Here is an 18,541-nt window from a genome sequence, read left to right as displayed (position 1 = left end):
GCTGGGGGCAGCACATCTTCTGCCAGCATCAAAGCAGAGACACCCCCCATCCATATGGGAGTCTGGCAGCCAAGCCTCCTGCATTTGGGGGTGGGGGAGGCTGAGACTGGGAACCAAGGTGCCTGAGTTCTCTCCATGCTCTATAGCTGCATGTGGCTTCCCCTCTTGTATGAGGTCACCAGAAAACGGGGAGCATCCCCAGGGGTGGTGATGGGAGTTCGGCTAGGGCTCCACCCCCCACAGTCAGGGAAGCAGACACTGGTGGGAAGTGGGGGAGCCCCCCAATTCTGCTCAGTATCTGTGGCCACTACATCGCAGATGAAGGTGCAGGAGTCTCCTGGTATGCCGAGGATCACAAGCACCATGCGGAGACAGAGACAGCCCAGCGCCCCAACTTTACTCGCGCCACACAGAGAACAGCACTGTGACCCCCCCCAATATGCACAGACACCCCCAACACGCTTCCCAGCCCCCACACTGCCCTCCCAGAGTGAGGGATAGAATCCCACAGGCCTGACGCCCACCGCTGTAACCTACTAGAGGAACAGATAAAACACCCTGAACCTGCCCCCTTTCACCTCCATCAGCTGGGTGCGAGCACCAACCCTGCCTGCTCCCCACTATGTGTTACAAGTTTGAAGGGACTCAGCCTAGTTCTGGTCAGGCCAGCTGGCTTCATCCCTGGGCCAGACTCCACACAACCTGTCCTCAGCCTCAGCAGCCGCTGCCCAGGGGCTGAGGCTCCCCGCTTCCCCCAAGGATTGGTCCTGCTTTGAGCAGGGGGTTGGACGAGATGATCTCTTGAGGTCCCTTCCAACCCTAACAATCAGCTATGAAACAGCGCTGCAGTAATGAGAGTGGGACAGGTCAGCTCATCAACACTCAGCAGGACGCCGGGAGAGCAGGGGGTAGGAGAGAAGGCAGAGTTACATCATGGCATATTGGCAGGGGTGAGAGTCAGGGCAAGGACATGATTCCCAGGCCGGAGCTCTCCGGGCTGGGGTGTAATCGGGGGGCTGGGCATGTTTCTTGGGGGGGGATACTCTCAGGGAGGCTCAGTGAAGGTGTTGGGGGTACGCACCATGGCTGGGGGGCTCAGTGGCAATGTTGGGGGCGTGATCCCATGGCTGGGGGGCTCAGTGAGGGTGTTTGAGGTATGACCCTTTCGGTGGAGGTCTTGGGGGTATGCACCCTTGGGTGGGAGGTCTCAGTGGGGTTATGATCCTATGAGTGGGGGGTCAGTGGAGGTGTTGGGGGTTGAGGTGATTCATCAGGGGTCACTTAACCCTCTCAGTTAGTGCTGGCCTCACAGCAGCACTATGGGCCTGTGCTGCCGGGAGTGGGGCGGGGGCAGCAGGGGGCTCTCCCCTGGCAGTCATGGCTCCCCATTGCCCCAGGGCAGTGCTAGGGGCTGTGCTGCCGGCAGTGGGGCGGGGGCAGCAGGGGGCTCTGCCCAGGCAGTCATGGCTCCCCATTGCCCCAGGGCAGTGCTAGGGGCTGGGCTGCCGGGAGTGGGGCGGGGGCAGCAGGGGGCTCTCCCCTGGCAGTCAGGGCTCCCCATTGCCCCAGGGCAGTGCTAGGGGCTGTGCTGCCGGGAGTGGGGCGGGGGCAGCAGGGGGCTCTGCCCAGGCAGTCATGGCTCCCCATTGCCCCAGGGCAGTGCTAGGTGCTGTGCTGCCGGAAGTGGGGCGGGGGCAGCAGGGGGCTCTGCCCAGGCAGTCATGGCCCCCCATTGCCCCAGGGCAGTGCTAGGGGCTGGGCTGCCGGGAGTGGGGCGGGGGCAGCAGGGGGCTCTCCCCTGGCAGTCATGGCTCCCCATTGCCCCAGGGCAGTGCTAGGGGCTGTGCTGCCGGGAGTGGGGCGGGGGCAGCAGGGGGCTCTGCCCAGGCAGTCATGGCTCCCCATTGCCCCAGGGCAGTGCTAGGGGCTGTGCTGCCGGGAGCTAGGCTGGGGCAGCAGGGGGCTCTCCCCTGGCAGTCAGGGCTCCCCATTGCCCCAGGGCAGTGCTAGGGACTGTGCTGCCGGCAGTGGGGCGGGGGCAGCAGGGGGCGCTGTCCCCAGGCAGTCAGGGCTCCCCATTGCCCCAGGGCAGTGCTAGGGACTGTGCTGCCGGGAGTGGGGCTGGGGCAGCAGGGGGCTCTCCCCTGGCAGTCATGGCTCCCCATTGCCCCAGGGCAGTGCTAGGGGCTGGGCTGCAGGGAGTGGGGCGGGGGCAGCAGGGGGCTCTGCCCAGGCAGTCAGGGCTCCCCATTGCCCCAGGGCAGTGCTAGGGGCTGTGCTGCCGGGAGCTAGGCTGGGGCAGCAGGGGGCTCTCCCCTGGCAGTCAGGGCTCCCCATTGCCCCAGGGCTGTGCTAGGGGCTGGGCTGCAGGGAGTGGGGCTGGGGCAGCAGGGGGCTCTCCCCTGGCAGTCATGGCTCCCCATTGCCCCAGGGCAGTGCTAGGGGCTGTGCTGCCGGGAGTGGGGCTGGGGCAGCAGGGGGCTCTGCCCAGGCAGTCATGGCTCCCCATTGCCCCAGGGCAGCACTAGGGGCTGGGCTGCAGGGAGTGGGGCGGGGGCAGCAGGGGGCTCTCCCCTGGCAGTCAGGGCTCCCCATTGCCCCAGGGCAGTGCTAGGGACTGTGCTGCCGGGAGTGGGGCGGGGGCAGCAGGGGGCTCTGCCCAGGCAGTCATGGTTCCCCATTGCCCCAGGGCAGTGCTAGGGGCTGGGCTGCAGGGAGTGGGGCGGGGGCAGCAGGGGGCTCTCCCCAGGCAGTCAGGGCTCCCCATTGCCCCAGGGCAGTGCTAGGGGCTGTGCTGCCGGGAGCTAGGCTGGGGCAGCAGGGGGCTCTCCCCTGGCAGTCAGGGCTCCCCATTGCCCCAGGGCAGTGCTAGGGGCTGGGCTGCTGGGTGTGGGGCTGGGGCAGCAGGGGGCGCTGTCCCCAGGCAGTCAGGGCTCCCCATTGCCCCAGGGCGGTGCTAGGGGCTGTGCTGCCGGGAGCTAGGCTGGGGCAGCAGGGGGCTCTCCCCTGGCAGTCAGGGCTCCCCATTGCCCCAGGGCAGTGCTAGGGACTGTGCTGCCGGCAGTGGGGCGGGGGCAGCAGGGGGCGCTGTCCCCAGGCAGTCAGGGCTCCCCATTGCCCCAGGGCAGTGCTAGGGACTGTGCTGCCGGGAGTGGGGCTGGGGCAGCAGGGGGCTCTCCCCTGGCAGTCATGGCTCCCCATTGCCCCAGGGCAGTGCTAGGGGCTGGGCTGCCGGGAGTGGGGCGGGGGCAGCAGGGGGCTCTGCCCAGGCAGTCAGGGCTCCCCATTGCCCCAGGGCAGTGCTAGGGGCTGTGCTGCCGGGAGCTAGGCTGGGGCAGCAGGGGGCTCTCCCCTGGCAGTCAGGGCTCCCCATTGCCCCAGGGCAGTGCTAGGGGCTGGGCTGCAGGGAGTGGGGCTGGGGCAGCAGGGGGCTCTCCCCTGGCAGTCATGGCTCCCCATTGCCCCAGGGCAGTGCTAGGGGCTGGGCTGCAGGGAGTGGGGCGGGGGCAGCAGGGGGCTCTCCCCTGGCAGTCAGGGCTCCCCATTGCCCCAGGGCAGTGCTAGGGACTGTGCTGCCGGGAGTGGGGCGGGGGCAGCAGGGGGCTCTGCCCAGGCAGTTATGGTTCCCCATTGCCCCAGGGCAGTGCTAGGGGCTGGGCTGCAGGGAGTGGGGCGGGGGCAGCAGGGGGCTCTCCCCAGGCAGTCAGGGCTCCCCATTGCCCCAGGGCAGTGCTAGGGGCTGTGCTGCCGGGAGCTAGGCTGGGGCAGCAGGGGGCTCTCCCCTGGCAGTCAGGGCTCCCCATTGCCCCAGGGCAGTGCTAGGGGCTGGGCTGCAGGGAGTGGGGCTGGGGCAGCAGGGGGCTCTCCCCTGGCAGTCATGGCTCCCCATTGCCCCAGGGCAGTGCTAGGGGCTGTGCTGCCGGGAGTGGGGCTGGGGCAGCAGGGGGCTCTGCCCAGGCAGTCATGGCTCCCCATTGCCCCAGGGCAGCACTAGGGGCTGGGCTGCAGGGAGTGGGGCGGGGGCAGCAGGGGGCTCTCCCCTGGCAGTCAGGGCTCCCCATTGCCCCAGGGCAGTGCTAGGGACTGTGCTGCCGGGAGTGGGGCGGGGGCAGCAGGGGGCTCTGCCCTGGCAGTCATGGTTCCCCATTGCCCCAGGGCAGTGCTAGGGGCTGGGCTGCAGGGAGTGGGGCGGGGGCAGCAGGGGGCTCTCCCCAGGCAGTCAGGGCTCCCCATTGCCCCAGGGCAGTGCTAGGGGCTGTGCTGCCGGGAGCTAGGCTGGGGCAGCAGGGGGCTCTCCCCTGGCAGTCAGGGCTCCCCATTGCCCCAGGGCAGTGCTAGGGGCTGGGCTGCAGGGAGTGGGGCTGGGGCAGCAGGGGGCGCTGTCCCCAGGCAGTCAGGGCTCCCCATTGCCCCAGGGCGGTGCTAGGGGCTGTGCTGCCGGGAGCTAGGCTGGGGCAGCAGGGGGCTCTCCCCTGGCAGTCAGGGCTCCCCATTGCCCCAGGGCAGTGCTAGGGACTGTGCTGCCGGCAGTGGGGCGGGGGCAGCAGGGGGCGCTGTCCCCAGGCAGTCAGGGCTCCCCATTGCCCCAGGGCAGTGCTAGGGACTGTGCTGCCGGGAGTGGGGCTGGGGCAGCAGGGGGCTCTCCCCTGGCAGTCATGGCTCCCCATTGCCCCAGGGCAGTGCTAGGGGCTGGGCTGCAGGGAGTGGGGCGGGGGCAGCAGGGGGCTCTGCCCAGGCAGTCAGGGCTCCCCATTGCCCCAGGGCAGTGCTAGGGGCTGTGCTGCCGGGAGCTAGGCTGGGGCAGCAGGGGGCTCTCCCCTGGCAGTCAGGGCTCCCCATTGCCCCAGGGCAGTGCTAGGGGCTGGGCTGCAGGGAGTGGGGCTGGGGCAGCAGGGGGCTCTCCCCTGGCAGTCATGGCTCCCCATTGCCCCAGGGCAGTGCTAGGGGCTGTGCTGCAGGGAGTGGGGCGGGGGCAGCAGGGGGCTCTCCCCTGGCAGTCAGGGCTCCCCATTGCCCCAGGGCAGTGCTAGGGACTGTGCTGCCGGGAGTGGGGCGGGGGCAGCAGGGGGCTCTGCCCAGGCAGTCATGGTTCCCCATTGCCCCAGGGCAGTGCTAGGGGCTGGGCTGCAGGGAGTGGGGCGGGGGCAGCAGGGGGCTCTCCCCAGGCAGTCAGGGCTCCCCATTGCCCCAGGGCAGTGCTAGGGGCTGTGCTGCCGGGAGCTGGGCTGGGGCAGCAGGGGGCTCTCCCCTGGCAGTCAGGGCTCCCCATTGCCCCAGGGCAGTGCTAGGGGCTGGGCTGCAGGGAGTGGGGCTGGGGCAGCAGGGGGCGCTGTCCCCAGGCAGTCAGGGCTCCCCATTGCCCCAGGGCGGTGCTAGGGACTGTGCTGCCGGGAGTGGGGCTGGGGCAGCAGGGGGCTCTCCCCTGGCAGTCATGGCTCCCCATTGCCCCAGGGCAGTGCTAGGGGCTGGGCTGCAGGGAGTGGGGCGGGGGCAGCAGGGGGCTCTGCCCAGGCAGTCAGGGCTCCCCATTGCCCCAGGGCAGTGCTAGGGGCTGTGCTGCAGGGAGTGGGGCTGGGGCAGCAGGGGGCTCTGCCCGGGCAGTCAGGACTCCCATTGCCCCAGGGCAGTGCTAGGGACTGTGCTGCCGGGAGTGGGGATGGGGCAGCAGGGGGCTCTCCCCTGGCAGTCATGGCTCCCCATTGCCCCAGGGCGGCGCTAGGGGCTGGGCTGCAGGGGGTGGGGGCAGCAGGGGGCTCTGCCCAGGCAGTCAGGGCTCCCCATTGCCCCAGGGCAGTGCTAGGGGCTGGGCTGCAGGGAGTGGGGCTGGGGCAGCAGGGGGCGCTGTCCCCAGGCAGTCAGGGCTCCCCATTGCCCCAGGGCAGTGCTAGGGGCTGGGCTGCCGGGAGTGGGGCTGGGGCAGCAGGGGGCGCTGTCCCCAGGCAGTCAGGGCTCCCCATTGCCCCAGGGCAGTGCTAGGGACTGTGCTGCAGGGAGTGGGGTGGGGGCAGCAGGGGGCTCTGCCCGGGCAGTCAGGGCTCCCATTGCCCCAGGGCAGTGCTAGGGACTGTGCTGCAGGGAGTGGGGCGGGGGCAGCAGGGGGCTCTGCCCAGGCAGTCATGGCTCCCCATTGCCCCAGGGCAGTGCTAGGGGCTGTGCTGCAGGGAGTGGGGCGGGGGCAGCAGGGGGCTCTCCCCAGGCAGTCAGGGCTCCCCATTGCCCCAGGGCACTGCTAGGGGCTGGGCTGCAGGGAGGTGGGTAGTGGGTCCTTTCCTCCCAGTCTCGGTTCAGTGCGCAGGTGAACTAGTTCTGCATCCCCTGGAGCAGGATTGGCTGTCCTCTGCAGTGTTACTATGTGGCAGTTTCCTGGCTGACATGCTCTGCCCCAGAGGTGGCCGCATTTGTGGGGGCAGAGGAGTAGCCTCACATGCTGTTAGCAAAGGGCTCCCCTCGGGCTGAAAGGGTTCAGCTGGGAGCTGGGAACACGCCAGCTGTGCCAACTCAATGCAGCCTCCCCCGCTCTGGCTCCCCCAGCCCCTCTGCCTTTGCTGTGAAATGCCCTTGGTTACACGCAGCCCAGCCAGAGCCTGTTCCTCCCCCCAGCAGGTCTCCATGGAAAACACCCTGACATTTCCCATCCATGATGCCTCATTAACAGGGAGTGGTAGCAGCACTCGGAGGGGGATGCAGCTGTTCCCCAGCAACTCTACACAGCCAACATAGTAGGATCCCTTGCCCAGTGCTGAGATGCAGCTGCCTCTGGAGTGGGGCATGGGGGCTGTTTATAAAGGGCTCCCTTACCTGGTGCTAAGATTCATCTGCCTCTGGGGTGGGGCACAGGGGCTATTTATACAGGGATCCCTCAACCAGTGCTAAGATGCAGCCGCCTCTGGGGTGGGGCCTGGGTGCTGTTTATACAGGGATCCCATATCCAGTGCTAAGATGCAGCCGCCTCTGGGGTGGGGCCTGGGTGCTGTTTATACAAGGATCCCTTGCATGGTGCTGAGATGCAGCCATGTCTAGAGTGGAGCATGGGGGATTTGGCTAGGATGCCAGGAGGTAATTAGAGTTCAGGAGGACCGGGGCCAACAGGTCCCTTAGACACGGCTCACTAGTGACAAGTTTTACCAACTTTGCAGATTAAAGTTGCACAGTTGCTCACCCAATATCTGGGTCCTGCCAGGCAGCGAATTCCCAGGGCTGGGGCACACAGGCAACCCCACAGCCCAGGGATGGGAGAGAATATCTGACACCAGACATGAGTCCAGGACTGTGGAGCCCTGGGTTCAGTTTCCAGCTCTGCCACAGACTGCCTGTGTGACCCTGGGCCAGTCACTACGCCTCAGTCCCTATCTGTGACAAACCCGTAATGGCCCTGCCCTGCCACACAGGGGTTATTGGGATCAATCCATTTGGGACTGCGAGGTAATAGGGGGCAGGTTAGTCCCTACAAGAGAGAGACAGAATCACACAGCAATGCCTGGGAGAGAACCTGTGAGTCCTGACTCCTAGGTGTGCATTAACTCCATCTCTGCCTGATTTTGGGGACAGGAACACTAGGGGCTACCAGGGTCCCCAGTTGGTTTCAGTGTCTCTCCCCCTGGCGAGAGCTGTCCCTCCTCCCACAGCCTCAGGACTGGGGCCCTTGCTGTGTGTGTGGCTGGCATCTTCCCACAGTCCAGCGCCCTGATCCTAGTTCCCTGTCAGGCTCCATGTGCAAGGGCTGCCCACCCCAACTCAGGGGACTATCATGCCAGGAGTTGCCCGTGTCCTACTTTCCCTGCTCAGTGACTCATGCAAGCGATTGATCCAGGCATGGAGCAGGGTGGCTGCTGACATCGGGGTCACCGACGCACACACATTCCTCATGCCTGACTCGCCTCAAACCTGAAGCCCCAAGAGCCCTTTGTAGCCATCAAATGCTGCAGAGCTTTTGTAGCTGCCTCTTAAAATAAACTAGAAAGGTGTGGGGAGGATGTGGGATCAAACTGAGGGGCATCAGCAGGGCTGGGACAGCAGGGGCTGTGGGTCAGGATTGAGGGATGTGGGCAGAGAGGAGGGCGCCCTGGCTGGCGCAGCAGGTGGCTGCGGGTCGGGACTGAGGACATGGGCAGAGTGGAGGGGACCCAGGATGGGACAGCAGGTTGCTGTGGGTCAGGATTGAGGTATGTGGGCAGAGCAGCGTGGGCCCAGGCTGGGATAGCAGGTGTCTGGGGGTCGGGATTGAGGGATATGGGCAGAGAAGAGGGGGCCCAGGCTGGGACAGCAGGGATCTGCGGGTCACGACTGAGGGATGTGGGCAGAGCAGAGTGGAGCCAGGCTGGGACAGCAGGGGGCTGTGGGTCAGGACTGAGGGATGTGGACAGAGTGGAGGGGACCCAGGCTGGGACAGCAGGTCGGATTGAGGGATGTGGGCAGAGCAGAGGGGCCCAGGCTAGGGATCAGGATTGAGTGATATGGGCAGAACAGATGGAATCCTTGCTAGGGAAGCTGGTGGCTGTGGGTCAGGATTAAGGGGGACTGGCTATGGGGTGGGAGGACCCTCTTGTCAGGGCTGTGGAACATCAGCAGGACTGTGGGAGGGAGACGATACATCTTTGAGTGCTAACTCAACAATATTCTTGTATAAGCATATTTTCCTGGTGCTCTGTGACCTAGCTCCCCACTCCTTACTAGGTCAGTATTCTGGGAGGGAGCCTAGCCGGCACCAGAGCGTGTCCGTCAGGAAGCGGCCCTGACAGAGTGACAGCTGATTGACGAACAAGCAGGCTGGGAGGCTGTGGAAGCATGTGAGCAGAATGAGAACCAAAGGGAAACAATTAGCGTCAAAGAGACACTCACTCCAGTTAATCCTTCATCTCCCATAACACTACCACCAAAGACCCTCCTGCCCCCAGAGACCGAAATCTCCCTACATCCATCCCCAGAGATGGCTCACGCTCTGTCCATCCCCAGACGGATCTACCATCCACCCCTCCAAACACACCATATATACCCATCTGTCTAGCAAAGACATAGCTAGAGCCCTGATTGTCCATCATCCCTCAGGAAATGTCTGTCCATCATCATACTTCCTGTTCCCCACACATACACGCCAAGCCACTGACCTAAGCACTCATCCTTCCACAACATCCACCCATCCTTATATGCACCATTCTATCCATTCATCCCTCCAATACCATCTATCTCCATTCACACCCTCTATTCTTCACCACACGCTTGTCTTCACACCCATCTACCTATCCATTCATTCATCCCCGTACACCCCTCCAACACCATCTGTCTCCATGCACACCCCTTTATCCATCACCATGCACTCTCCTTCACACACATCTACCTATTCCTTCAAATCCAGCCAACTTTCTATCCCTCATCACCCTACACATCTATCAATATGATCTCTGTATCTGTGTCTGGTTTCACCCTTCTATCCATCCATCCCGACACACACCTCTGTATCCATCCATCCCTTTTGCCACCCCTCCCTCACACCATCTACCTGCACAGCACTCCAGCCCCTCTGCCACTACTGTCATTTTCAGCTGTCCAGCCACCCCAACACCACTGAAATCTGACCCTTCAGTCCCGTTACTCCCAGGTCTGATCCATCCACATGAAGCCAGGAGCAGGATGGGGAGGTGAGGGGAATATTTTCCAGCCTAGAGCCTTGTCCCTCTCTCCAGACCCCCAGCTTCCCTTCGCTCTGCCACCCCATCCAGTGCACCCTAAACTGCTGCGTGCTCCCCCCACCCCCTATGCAGAGATAGGGCTTTCCATAACCTCACAAAGGAGACAAGCGTGACAAGGTAAAACCTGCTCACCCACACCAGACCAGAAACGTCCCTCCCCATCTTCCCTCTGACTCCTGGGATCCTAGCTTTAAGGAGCACCCCTGTGGGATGGCAGCATCCCCATCACTGCCACCCCGCAGACAGCCTCGGCCAGCACTCACTCCCCAGAGCACTGCATAGCTGCATGGAGAGGAGACCGATTCCAGCTGGCTTTGCATGGGGCTCCCCGTCCCTCTTCACCACCCTAACGAAGCAGGGGCAGAGTTAAGAAGCACAAGCCTCTGTGAACGTAGCGCAACCCCTGCACAGCACAAGCACTGGTCAGAGGCTCTTTCAGCTGCCTTTGGGACACCCAGTTGGGCAGACACAGAAAATCCCGAGAGGGGCAGAGGGCATGACGGGAGGCAGGGCACAGAGATGAATTGGGGTGGGAGGCAGCAGGGAGGGTACACCCCAGAGGACGGCATCCTCAGCCCTTCCCCTGGGTTACACTACAGACCCGCGCTGGCCTGACAATCCCCGCAAACAGTGAAGCTGCCTGAGACTGCAGGAGAGCTTGGGACACTAACCCTGAACCCTACAGAGGGTGAGTGGACGATCTGGGGAACTATTTCCCAGCTGAGCCAGGATTGGGCAGTTCTAGCCACGCTGGTGGAGCTCCCCTTCTCAGAGCTATGCTCTCCAAACTCTCTTCCAGCACCTATGACCCCCAGCAGGCAGCTCCAATTCCACTCAACAAGTGCTGACATCCCTATAGGGCAGCCCCACTCTAGAGCATGGGCTGGGCAGCCACACTCCATCCTGCCCAGTCTGGATCCCTGCCAGCCAGCCTGGCAGCCCAGAACCCTGTAGCCTAGTACAGCCACAGCCTCCCTCCTCAATTCCGCTACTGACTCCATACCCAGCACGGGAATGCAGCTGCCTCTGGGGTGGGGTTCAGGGGCTGGGCATACAGTGATCCCTCAAAAGGCAGACAACTCTGGTGTGGGACAGGAAAGATGCTGAACAGCTACACAGCTGGAACAGTAACCAAAAGCTCACCCCAAAGAGAAAAGCAACAGGGATTGTAAGGAATCTCCAGGATGAAACAGAGCATGTCCCTCAGCACTGCCTGCCATGGGGAGCACCCCCTATGAGCCCTGCCCCCACCCTACTCCCTGCAGCACAGTAGGGCAAGCACTAACAATGAGGGAGGAGCATCCCTCCCCCTAGCTTTCCAGGGAGCTCTCCCCCCTGCAGGCTCCCCTGGCATGGCCCCATCCAAGCTCCCCCCGCCCAGACCGGCTGCTATCCTTGCTACCTCATCCACACCTGCCCTGGAGAAGAGCCCAGGCTCCCAGCCAGCGCTGCTTTTGGACCCACAACCCCGCACACCCCACCCTATGGCTAGCAGCACTGCACCACCTCTGGATATATGGCCTGCTCCAGCCCCCACCCCACATTGCAGCAGCTACACCCAGATACACAACCACACACAACCCCGCCCCACAGCCGTAACCCTATACATGGACACAAAGCCACAACCAGATGCATACCCCCATGCAGAAAGGCAACCCCACCAACCCTGTATGAACCACACACAGAGACACAACCCACAACTCTATACATTCTACACACAGACACACAAGCAGAGGCATAACTAAGCACACTCACAACTGTATACTCTCTCTTTCACATGCATACACACACACACTAACAGAGATACAACACTATACATACAAGCTACAATTATATTCAGGCATATATATCCTAGACACACGGGGATACACACACAGCAGCTGTAGGAGCAGCCACTTCAGCCAAGTCAGAAGTAGAAAGGAGATATGAATGGGGTGAGTGGGCCTCACACACACACCCACATCCCCAGAGGGAGAGAAACAAGCCAAAATACACAGGCACACACTTGTGCACTCACACGCTGACAGAACCCTGCTGACACGCAATCACACACGCAGACACACATAATCACACTGACAGTCAATCTTACACAACCCTACATACACCCACACAGAAATACAGAGACAGACACAATTTAACCATCCCACAGGGAGAGAGACATACAGACACACAACCTTTACCTACATACTGAAATGGTCACACACTTGCATGCACACACAACCCAATATGCACTCACCAGCATGTACTTGAACACACAAGCCTCCAAACACACACAGACACAAGCACAGAGAACCCTACACACACAGGAACAAGCCCACAGACACAAAGTAGCACACACTAACTGGCAGTCTCACACACACACGCACGCACTGACAGATGCACACGCTGACAGCCACAATTACACAATCTTGCACATGCTGACATGGCCGCGCGTACACGCAGCCTGGCCACACTCTCTGACACAATCCCCTCACTTGCACACAGATACAATTGCAGTCCTCTCCCCATACACTCTCACCAGCAGGGGCACACACAACGACACAAGCTGCAGCCTGACACTGACCCACACATCCTTGCACACGTATGCACGCTGACACACGCACCCTTGCACAAGCACACCCACCCACACACACAGTCGCCCCCCCGCAGGGACGCGCCGCGCACGGCCCCAGCTGCCGCCTCCCACACGCCGCCGCCCCCGCGCCCGCCGCTCACCTGGGCCCGGCGCCCCTAGGCAGCCCCGCGGCGGCCCGGCCCCATGATCCCGCGCGCCGGTGCGGGGCCCCGCTCCTAGCGCCCCATGCCCGGGCCCCGGCGGCTCCGGTGCGGCGGCGGCGCGCGCGGCTGGGCGGCTCCGGGCCCGGCGCTCGCCTCCAGCATCCCGCACGCCGCGCGGTTGCTAGGAGACGCGCTGCCGTTTCCTCGCCCGCCGCCAACCCGGGGCCAGCGCGCCTCGTGCCGGCGCGGGGTTAACCCCTGCGGGGCCGGGGCGCGGTGCGGGGCTGCCTCCCCCCGCCCGCTCCGGCACCGCGCGCAGCCCCCCCCGCTACCCCCTCCCCCGGGGAGTCCCGCCCCCTCACGCTTCCCCCCCCCCGGGCCTTCTGCCCCCCAGCGATCATAGTGCCCCCCCGGCCTCCTGCCCCCCCGCTACCCCCCCGGAGAGTCTCGCCCCCGCACGCTTCCCCCCCACGGTCCTTCTGCCCCCCAGCGATCATAGTGCCCCCCGCCTCCTGCCCCCCCGCACGCTTCCCCGCCCCCACGGACCTTCTGCCCCCCAGCGATCATAGTGCCCCCCCGGCCTCCTGCCCCCCCGCTACCCCCCCGGAGAGTCCCGCCCCCGCACGCTTCCCCCTCACGGGCCTTCTGCCCCCCCGCGATCATCGTCGCCCCCGGCCTCCTGCCCCCCTGCTACTCCCCCCGGAGAGTCCCGCCCCGCACGGTTCCCCCCCCACGGACCTTCTGCCCCCCCCCCCCGCGATCATAGTGCCCCCTCGGCCTCCTGCCCCCCCGGAGAGTCCCGCTCCGCACGCTTCCCCCCCCACGGACCCTGCCCCCCCGCGATCATAGTGCCCCCCCGGCCTCCTGCCCCCCGCTACCTCCCCCCGGAGAGTCCCGCCCTGCACACATCCTCCCCACGGGTCTCCTGCTCCCCCCCAGCAGAGAGTCCTTCCCCCCCCCCGCGATCATAGTGCCCCCCTGGGCCCCCCAGGGAGTCCTGCCCCCGCATGCATCCCCCTCCACAGGCCTCCTGCCCCCCTGCGCAGCCCCTGCCACGGAGAGTCCTGCCCCCACATGCATCCCCCCCACTGGCCTCCTGCCCCCCCCCCAACCTCCCACAGAGAGTCCTGCTCCCCCACAATCATAGTGCCCCACAGGCCTCCTGCCCCCACCACAAGACATTTTTCCTCTCATGCTCATATTCCCACCCCCAGAGAGGGCACCTGCTCCCCCCACATTGCCCCCCTCACCCTCCTGGCTCCCCCCATCCCTCCCACAGAAGGCACCTGTCCCTCATGCTCATATTCCCCCCCCCCACTTCCTGCCCCCCCTCATGAGACTCATCCCCTACACTCATATTGCCCTCCACAGGCCTCCGCCCCCTGCTGCATCCCCTCCATAAAGAGACCTCCCCCCCACATGCAGCCCCCACAGAGACCTGCCTCCCTGCTCATATTGCCCCCCCAGAAGGCATCTGCCCCCATGCTCATATTCCCCCACTGCTATCACCACGTGCAACCCTCCTCCTCAGAGAACATCCTCCCCGAAGACACCTGCAGCCCCTTCCCCTGCACTTACTCCCTAATGGAAAGCAGTCAGCCCCCCATTCACCCTCCCCCCATTCACTTCCCTCAAAGGAGGCAAGGTGGGGCCTCTCACACATATCATCAGCGGCCCAAAGAAGCCACCCGCCCAATTGACAACAGCCACCAACCCCCCCACCCCATGTTCAAATACACCCCTGCCCAACTCACCTGTTCCACCCTACCTGCTATGCCGTCACCCTGGGGCCCCAAGTGTTAGGGGACCAGCCTGAAGGAACAGCACAGAGGGCTGGAAGAGGGAGTCAGGAGGGAAGATGGGGATGGCTTAGGGGGACCAGGGAGAAGGTGGCACTGGGAGTAGAGGGCAGCATGACATGAGCTGGACAGGATCTATGGGGGGAACATAGGTGCAGCAGGCAGGGCAGGAGCTGGTCAGGGAAAATGGGGGGCACAACATAGAGGAAGGCAATGACAATAGGGAACAGTCAGGGTGAGCACACGGTGGGGCAAGAGCTGGGGGTGACCTGGAGAACTGGAGCAGCAGTAGAGGGAAGTTCAGGGAGCCTTGGGGGGCAGGGTGAGGGGGTGGGTGTGACAAGGGGGCTGTCAGGATAGCTATGGATAGAAGGGGGAGAGGTGCAGGAGGGAAATCCCAGCTGTTCCCTGGGTGAGTCCAATGGGATCCCACACCTGCCTTGAACCTACCCCACATATGCCCTAACCTTCTGTCTGAATCCTGACCCAACCATTCAATCCCACCCACAAACCATAACCATAACTCTCCCATTTATCACCCCAGCCGTAATCCCACCCCCTCAACCTTAATCATAACCTATAGCTCATCTTCAGCCTGTCACCCTGACCCCCCTTAACCCAATTCCAAACGCCTCAGGCCCCACAGAAACCCTATCAGGCCACTTTAAACTGGTTCAGTGAGACCCAGCCTGCTGTGTACAGGGATGGTCGAAGAGCAGTTTCAAACTGCCTACAATGATTTAGTTTTGCCCCACAAACTAAACTGCTATAAACCAGGTTTAAAACCACAGAAGCAGCCAAACCCAGTGTAAAATCCACTCCATTTAGGCCATGTCTTCACTACACACAAGGTGTGGTTTTACATCAAGCTTTCTCACTGTATGATCCTAGTGGGGACAAGGCCCAGGTACTTTTTAGCTGGCTGGAGCGAGGCATGGTCAGCCCTATATCCTCATGCCCTGGGTGCATCTTCACTTGGAAAAACTCCACTGTTAACTCAAGTTAGCTCGACATCTACCTAGCTCAGGCTAGGAGGGAGGATGTGAGCAGGTGTTGGCTAACAATCAACATCTTGGAAAAGCCTCTGCCTCTAAACACATATCAAACTAGGGACAAGGGGGTTTCTCCACATAGGTGACAATCCTAGGCAAGTATCAGAGGGGTAGCTTTTACAAATCCTAGGGCACACAGGAGAAGTGCAGTTTCAGTTTGTGTTAGCAAGCAGAGGGATACTGCAAAACCAGGAACAGGGACACTGGAAAAAGCTGTGTTCTGAAATTCGCTAACCCAGGTTAGAACAACAGTGGATGTGGCAGCTCAGGTTTTAAGGTAGTGTAGGAGCTCCAGTTAAAGCTGCCAGAGAGACATGGTTGAACTCGCGCTGAGAACCCATGTTAAAAGCCAAGGTGCCATGTCTTCACTGCTATTTTATCCCAGTGTAGCTAATTGGAGTTAAGAACACACCTTTTTTGTTGTGCAAATACACTCTTAGGGCTAGCTGGTGTACACTCTCCCAGAACTAGGCTACAACTGTCTGCTTCTAAGTTAGCTGAGGTAACACCCACCCATCCTCACCCGCACAGACATGGCCTTAGTGCGAACACTCCACAAAGATCTTCCAGGAGAGGAAGATTTGCCCCTGGTCACAGTCCCTATGAGGTGGAGGTTACACGTGTTCAGCGTCTGCACCAGGATTCACCATCACGGTCATCTGCTTGAGTTAACTAGCAACCACTCAGGAGATGTTACAGCATGATCCAAACCTCTAGTGGGCCCTAAACTTTACCCTTCCCCCAAACTTACCCATATCTGTACCCCTAATGCCTAGACCTGTACAAATAACCCACATCCCCCAACTCCTTACCGTAGTCCAGAACCCTCACCCCTAGATTAACTCCCTGCTTTTAAACCTTAACCCCAACTCTTACCCCGTAACACCTACCCCTACCCACCTGAACCTTTAACCCTAACTCCTCACCTCTCATCTGTAATACCTACCATAGCCAATGACTCACCCCTAACCCTATCCCCTCCATCTGAACCCAAATCCCTGCCCCTGTGCCCTCACCCTAACTTCTCCCCTACCTCTCACCCAGCAATCCCCAGCTCCATGGCTGCTCCAAGCAATACTCCTCCCTGGTGTGTGCAGGAGACCCAGGCATCTGCAGCAGGGCCTGGGGATGCTGGAGGGAGGACAGGCCTGCAGGGACATGCTGACTGAGGGAATGGAGTAGAGGGAAAAATAGTCTTGAGAATAGAGGGGAGATTGGCAGAGATGAGCGACCCCAAAGGAAAGAGCTGGGCCAAGCCAGCCACAGATGGCTCCTCAGCCCTGGAGCTCTGGAGTGTTCCCTGATCAGCAGGGTTACAAGCTGGATGGGAGAGATCCCCTCAATGCTGCAAGGAACCGGGGGATGGGGCACTTTCCACTGGCAGTCAGTGCTGATCCTACCGTGGCACTAGGGGCCCTGTGTGCGGCGTGGGGGGCAGAGTGTGGCAGGAGCACTGTACTCTGGGGGGCAGAGGAGTCAGTAGGGGGCGCTGTGCTGCATGGCACAGGGGGCTCAGCAGGGGGAACTCTCCCCTGGCAGTTAGTGCTGATCCCAGTGCAGTGCTGCGGGGGGGGGGGTGTAATAGGGGGCGCTGTGCTGCGTGGCACCTGAGGGCTCAGCAGGGGGTACCAGGCTGTGGGACACCGGGAGGGGGGTGGTGTCATCAGGGAGCACTGGGAGAGTTCAGCAGGGGGTACCGGGGTGCAGAGAGTGAGAGTGTAGCAGGTGCCAGGCTGCGTGGTGTTGAGGGGCTCAGCAGGGGGTGCTAGGCTGCAGAGAGTGAGTGAGTGCAATAGGTGGTGCTGTGCTGTGGGGCACTGGGGGGCTCAGCAGGGGGCGCTGGGGGTGTGGGGCACTGGGGGCACCGGGCTGTGAGGCACCAGGAGGGGCTCAGCTGAGAGCGCCAGGCTGCACAGCGCCAGGTGGGAGGCTCAGCGGGGGGCGCCAGGCTGCAAGACACAGGATGGGTGCCGGGCTGTTTCATCCCCACAGCAGCGAGGCTGCGTCACCTCTCTTCATCTCTCCTTGGGGTTTCCATGGAAACCTTTTAAGCCAACTTCTCAGGGAGACAAATGTCTTTTTTTAAATGCTGAGAGGAAGGGGGAGGGGGTATGTTAGTGTATATGGGGCTCTGGGGGGGCGAGCATGGGGAGGGGAGGGGGGAGCTGAGGAGACGGGGGGCAGACACAGGACACCAGCCTGACTCCTCCACATTCCCTCCCCCCTCACACTGCTCTGAAGGGCTGTGGAATCTAGTGAGGTTAGAACTGGGAGCCAGGACTCCTGAGCTCTATCTCCAGCTCCAGGAAGGGATTAGCGCAGGGGGGCTGGGAGCCAGGACTGCTGGGTTCTATCCAGGGTCAGCTCCAGGGTTTTTGCCACCCCAAGCAGCAAAAAAAAAAAAAAAAAAAAAAAAGCCGCAATCGCAATCAGCTCTACCGCCAGCGCTTCAGTCTTCAGCGGCTGGTCCTTCGCTCCGAGTGGGAGCGAGGGACCTGCTGCCGAAGAGCCAGACGTGCCGCCCCTCTCCATTGGCTGCCCCAAGCACCCGCTTGCTGGGCTGGTGCCTGGAGCCAGCCTTGGTTCTGGGAGTGAACCGGGCAGCTGGGTGCCTGCCTGCGCCACCTGGGGGCAGGGACTCTCACAGCGCTGCAGGCCAGGATTTCTGCCAGAGGGGTTCCCCTAGCAACTGTAGCCAAGCACCCATGCGTGGCTGCAACTCCGTTGAGTGGCTTATTATGGGATGGTTCTTCTTGCCTCCTTGGCATGGCACCAGACAGCATTTCTGGGGGGATACCCACTGGAATGTAGCAGGCTGCAGAAACTGGGAGTGGAGACCCCAATCCCCCCATGCCAGCCAGCAGCCCCCTCCATAATCCTCCCCACACAGACACCTCTCATTTCCTCCCTCCCCATACAGAGACATCCCAACCCACCCCACACCAGCCAACCTCACCCTCTTATATCCCTGCATGCCATGAGTTCCCCATCCCCCACAACCTGGCCAACACCCCTTCCCTCATACAGAGACCCCCCCACTCCATCCCACACCAGTCACCACCTCCTCCCAATACCCTCATACGAAGACCCCCAATCTCCCCACAGCCAATGCAACCCAGCACCTCCTTCCCCCATACAGAGCTCTCTCTCTCTCCAACCCCACCCTATCTCCCACTCCAGGCAGGGAGTTTAGGATGGGTACTCACAGCCTGCAGCGTGGGAAATGCAGGGACAGTTTTTCTGGGGGAAGCAAAAAGGCCCAGTGGAACATAACCTAGGGGCAAGG

At 62.4% G+C, this 18,541-nt stretch overlaps 1 protein-coding gene across 8 annotated transcripts in view; it reads right to left on the bottom strand.

The window, feature by feature from the left end:
* The window catches only part of LOC115639890 (ras/Rap GTPase-activating protein SynGAP-like), a 48,158-nt gene that overhangs the window by 28,168 nt on the left and 1,449 nt on the right, over positions 1-18,541 (bottom strand). Inside the window, exon 1 of one of the 8 annotated variants that reach the window (XM_030542830.1) lies at positions 18,462-18,498. The exons of 6 other annotated variants lie outside the window; for them this stretch is intronic. The gene's annotated coding sequence lies outside the window, so the exon portion shown is untranslated. Of the gene's footprint in view, positions 1-12,401; positions 12,462-18,461; positions 18,499-18,541 lie in introns of those variants that run through there. One more of the 8 variants, XM_030542829.1, reaches the window with a different exon arrangement.

This window comes from Gopherus evgoodei, unplaced genomic scaffold, assembly GCF_007399415.2.
Source record: "Gopherus evgoodei ecotype Sinaloan lineage unplaced genomic scaffold, rGopEvg1_v1.p scaffold_144_arrow_ctg1, whole genome shotgun sequence".
Lineage (NCBI taxonomy): Eukaryota > Metazoa > Chordata > Testudines > Testudinidae > Gopherus > Gopherus evgoodei.
The sequence above is the reverse complement of the archived record's forward strand: the minus strand, read 5'-3'. Positions and strand labels throughout refer to the sequence as shown.